Here is a 6,000-nt window from a genome sequence, read left to right on the forward strand (position 1 = left end):
AACTTTAAATGAAAGTGTTCATTTAGCCTTCCACCTAAATTTAGTTATCTATCTAAGCAAAGATTTTAATGTTTTAATATTTATTTGTATTCAACTACAAATATTTTTATTTCCTTCTCCCATAAAAATGTAAATTGTTATAAAGAAATAGTTTGTGCAACGGTTTTAATTGTAAAATTAGATAAGAATTACATTTTAGAAAGACTTAATTGTTTTTTTAGAACAAAATAAAAAAAATTAAAAAAAAAATTGTAAAAAGTTTGGTCCTTAAACTATATAATTTCTAATTTCATTATCAAAATGAAAATATTATCAGTTATTTCATTTTAGAAATCTTAGGGAAAAAAAAAAAAAAACAGTTCTTAAAGCTTTAAAAACACTTTATGGTACTCTCGCCTTCCCTTATCATTATTACAATTAACATTGCTAATGTAAAAGACTAATGTATACATCGATCCTTGATCCAACTAATGTTTTTTGTTTCTTTGTTATTTGATAGGTAAATAGAGGAAGGAGCTAGCTGGTGGGGTTCAAACCGTGTTTAACCACAATAAGTGTTGGAATCATTTGGTATCCCTCCAACCCTACATCCTTCTAATGTTGACATGACACATTGATCAAATAAATACAGAACGTTGTATTGTCACCGAAAAGTAGTAGTTTTTACTTTTTGTTGAAATTTACTTTTCTACTAACCATTTAAAAGTGAAAGAGCTTTTTCATCAGTAGCTTTGGCTGGTTTAACGTCGGTCCATTCAGTAATAGCTTATTTTAAAAAAATTGAAAAAAAAAAAATTGGTTGAAAGTACTATAAATAAAACTAAAAGGTAATTGAAATAGTACAATGAGACTGGTAAATAGTTTCAAAAAGTACAATAAGATCTATAAAGAGTAGCAAAAATAAGCTAAATAATAAAATAAGTTAACTTTTTAAGTCAATACCAAATGCACACATAATTTTGTCTTTTATACCGGTAATTTTGGTTTGGTATAATTTTTTCTGAGCTAAAATTGTGAATTTGGATCAAAAATGAAAAGCTTTGATATAAAGAAATGTTATACTTACGACATTTTTATAATATTTTCACAGTAAATCAAAAATTGCAGATTATTATTGACTATTATTTTTGGAAAAAAAAAATTCAATGATAAGTTCAAATTAGAACCAATAACAATTTATCATCTCAGATTTGTTGTAAAAATATTGTAAATACAACACTTTTTATTTTAAAATTATACTACCTAAATGAGGAGAGTCAAAGGTTACCAATTAAACCTCAAACCTGCAACAGTTAAACCCGCGGCCTGCAACATCGGTATGAAAAGGCCTTTTTGGTTAGTCAATTGGTGAGTCAAAACTCACCGTTTTAGCCAGCCATTTTTTCTCTTTTTTTTTTAATTTTAATTTTAATATTTATATACACTTTTTTTAAAAAAAAAAAATTATATGCGCTGGCACAGTGTTTTTGTTTAGAAATAGTTATAACGATACAACAAATTTTCACAATATTTTCTTAATTGTTGAGTTGTTAATTCTTTATTGATCAAAATAAAATATTGTGATAATTACACTCGCTTCTCCTAAGGTTTGGAGGAATGATACTTGTGGGGCCAAAGAAAGTGTAGCCCCGGCCCAGGCCCAGTTTATCTTAAGGTCCGCGGCCCAAGTCGAGGAGAGCCATTGCCGAAGACGACCTCCTCCTCGGCACTTCACTAAATGCCCAAAGAAAGGAGCAAAATGAGTGTAGGGGCAGGGCCAGGAAAAAAGCAGCCAACACAGTAATACGGAATTCGGCGTCTGACAGGCCCATGCCCATGCCCATGCGCCTTTCCAGCAACTCCCAACCACTCTAGGTATGGGTCGACTGGACAGGCTTGCACCCCAAAAGTAAAATCAACACGTGGACACAAAAAAGGGGGATGGAACACCAGTATAAAAGGAGAAGAAAATAAAGCTCTGGAGGGACAGACAACTCTTGCTAAAAAAAAGAAAAGAAAAAGGGTTTAGCTAGGGAAACCAAGCTCACCCATGCAGTATTTCCCATAGGAACTACTACTAAACAGCTCATCTATGCCCAAGGTCATACCTTTGAAGCCCACTCTCTACAAATGATATTGTGAGGGCCTCTTTTCGTACGAGCCCAACACTGTCTTGGGATCGTAACAAATTGGGCACCTACAATACTCTATCCTAAACCTAAAAGGAAAAAACACTTCCCTCCCTTAAGGTTTGAAGAAATTAACACTCATCCCTCCTTCCCCCTTTTTTTTTTATATTAGTATGAAATATTCTAAATTTTTATAAGAATCTCTTAACAAATGTTTAACCATGGTTAGTAAAAAAATAATTGATAAAATTAGAATAAAAATGAACAATTTATCAAGCACCAAAACACTTGCAACATCAAATCTCTCTATAACACGTTGAAAAAAGAAAAAAAAAATAATAGTAAGAAAAATTCACACTTAATATTTTAAAATAAAATTTAATTAATATTTTTAAAAAATGATTTTTAATTATGAAATAAAATAATTTTAGAAACTTTTCTTGCCCTTAAGCAACTAGCAAGTTAGTACACAACATTTTTAATATTAAATTAATAAAGTTTTGTCAATTGGATAATAAGGGAGAAAAGTGTTTTTTCTCTTCAAGTTTGAAGTGGAGTGACATTTTCCCAAACTCCAAGAAAGGGGAGTATAATTACCTAAAATATTTATTGTGAAAATATTGTAATATTTTGTTGTTGTTATAATATTTGCACAATATTACAATATTTTCGCAACTACTACATGTCAATTTCTTATATGTCAAAATAAAATAATAAAATATCATACCAAAACCCACCATACTAAAAATAAAGGTACTGTGAAAATGTTAGAACATTTTGTTTATGTCACAATATTTTCACAACTAATAAAGTGTAAGTTCCTTATACGTCAAAATAAATGTAAAATAAAATAATAAAATATTAGACTGATTGCAACCACAACTATAAATAATGATATTGTGAAGTTGTTGTGATGTTATGTTGTGTTCCTAGACTTCTTTTTTGGATTAGTCACCATTGGTGAGCCAAAATTGACTGCTTCATACCCAGCTTTTTTGGGCTAGCTTTTTGTTTATTTGTTTGTTCTTTTTTTATTCACCACTTTTTAAGTGTGTGTGTGTGTTGATATATATATATATATATATATATATATAGTTTTACACACACAAAAAACTTGGGAAAAATGTTGTTTCCCTCCTTTATACTTGGGTAGTTTAGAAGTCCCCATAAACTATAAAACCAAGTAATTTTGCCTTTTATATTTTAGAAATTAGCGAATACACTCTATTATTACTCTCTAAATTATATATACTCTTATGAAATTGTATAATTCCTAAAATATTTCATTATGTTATATCTAAAATACCCCACTGAATTTTAATATCTCAAAAATCTTCTTCATGTATTTTGAGTTTTATGTAGTAGTCATGCTTAGGAAATTAAAATTATGATATAAGGTATTCTATTTGTTACCTAGAGAATACTAATTTGCTAGTTTTTCAATCTTCTAGACCTATAATTTTATCTAACGGAAACTTCAATTGCACATATGCATTTTCTTATCTTGTTTTTATTTTTATTATTATTATTTTAATTTATTTTCTTGCTTAAAAAGGTTGTCTATTGAAAAAATAAGTAAGCTAAACATCATAGATACATATAAAATGTAGGATGATGATATTCAATATATTTTTAAAAGTTTTTAGCGAGTGGATATTGCCTTTAGAAAATAGGTTATAAAAAATTATCATAGAAAAATTGATATATATATATATATGTTTCATATGTTAATTAAATAGTTACTTAAAGTTTGTGTGTAATAAAAAATTTTATATGAACGAGATTAGCATTATATGGCATGTACTTTTGAGCATATGACTTCATAGTTCTTTAGATAGAAGCTCTATCTTAATTTTTGCAATCAAAGGACAGCACATGTCTTGCACGTGCCACCAAAACTAGTGATAAAAACAAAGGTAACTGTATTCTAATTCTTACATGACCTCTGCTTGATGTTGGCATTATATACCCTCGCCCCCTCAACCCAAGGAAAAAAAAAAAATACACCATTTATAAATTTAATTGACTTGAAAATACAAATTTTTGGTCCACTCCACTAATCATGTGTTGTATTCTGTGTTCTTTGGGTTGTACTGCTATCAAGATCAAGGCAAACACCTGGAGCAGAAGAAGACAGGCTCAACGTGTATAGCAGAAGTTGAAGAAATAATTTCAGAAGCTCTTGTCGTTTAAATAGTTGTATACATGTACGACTTGTAGTTTAGTTCTATTTTTTTTTCATTAGTTGTTACACGTGTGAAGGTTAGTTACTTACACGTGAGAGAAGTTGTTAGTCTGTTATTCTGTTTCTGTTAGCTTAGATCAGAGCTTATGCTCTGTTTCCGTTTCTAGCTGATCTGATCTTGGTGATGTATATAAGGACAGATAGTAAGTTAATCAATACAGTTTAGTTTTTCCCAATTCTTTCTTTTCTCATATGGTATCAGAGCACCTAGAAAGCTTAAAGTTCTAGGGTTTTACAGTTTTGGGAATTTCTATTTCATCGATCACCATTGTTGCTCTTCTCAAGCTTCTTCAAGCTTTCTTGAAATCTTTTAAAGTTTTTTTTGCTTGATGGCTGATACAACAGTTGATATTTCTACCACTCCATCTTCGTCTTCTTCGCAAGACTCGTATAATCTCAATGATCCTCTGTTCTTGCATCCAGGAGAAAATCCAGGGGCTGTTCTCACTTCTCAGCCTCTGATTGGAGAAGAGAACTATTCTGCTTGGGCAAGATCAGTGAGAAAGTCTTTGATTGGTAAAAATAAGCTTGGTTTTATAGATGGTTCTATAACCATTTCTTCTCCACTCGTGAATTCACCAACAACTGTTCAAGCATGGATTCGTGCTGACAATATAGTTGGTACTTGGATCATCAACTCAGTGTCACCAAAACTTCAGGGTAGTATCATTTACAGAGATACTGCTTTTGAGATTTGGACTGAGCTTCGAGACACATTCAGTCAAGGAAATGGAACTAAGGTTTTCAACATCCATAAGCAAATTGCTGAGTTCCATCAGGGAGAACAATCACTCACTGATTATTTCACTCAGCTTAAGGTCTTGTGCGATCAACTTCAGAATCTTAGTCCATTTCCTCAATGCACCTGTGGCAAATGCGTGTGCAATGTCAATCAGAGGTTGAAGGACCTTCAAATCAAAGAAGCAACAATGAAGTTCCTCATGGGAGTCAATGATATGTTTTCTCAAGTCAGAACACAAATTTTGCTCATGGATCCACTGCCTTCTGTTAATAAGGCTCAGTCTTTGTTTATCCAAGAGGAAATGCAAAGATCAGCTACTAATCATGTTAGAGTTGAATCTACAGTTTTGGCTGCCAAGAGTTCAAGCACAAATCAAAAAGGAAAAGAAAGACCATTGTGCACTCACTGTGGAAAGTTGGGACACACTGTGGAAAAGTGTTATAAGCTCCATGGTTTTCCACCTGGCTACAAATTCAAGAATAGGAATATGATGGCTCATCAAGTTTCAGCTACTGCAAATCAGTTCCAGGGTCATAATCAGTTCCAAGGCCATCACTTGGTTTCTAATACTGATCATAATCCTATTACAAATCAGTTTCAAGGGCATTACATGGCTCCAAATTCTGAATATAATCATTTTGTCACTGCTCAAGCACCTTCATTTACTCCTGATCAGTATCACCAGCTTCTGTCATTGATTGGAGCTCATCAAACTTCAACAGTTCAAGAGCCTCACAAAGTTAATGCTGTTTCATTGCCATCAAATACAGTTGCAGGTACTGTTTCTTGTCCACCACATTCAGTATTTTCTGCTAAGGTTGTGAATAGAAAGGCATTTGGTGCTGAAACTTGGGTTATAGACACTGGTGCTACAAATCACATAGTCTGTTCAATGCATTTATTCA

Source organism: Quercus lobata, chromosome 11 (assembly GCF_001633185.2).
Source record: "Quercus lobata isolate SW786 chromosome 11, ValleyOak3.0 Primary Assembly, whole genome shotgun sequence".
In the NCBI taxonomy this organism is placed as follows: Eukaryota; Viridiplantae; Streptophyta; class Magnoliopsida; order Fagales; family Fagaceae; genus Quercus; species Quercus lobata.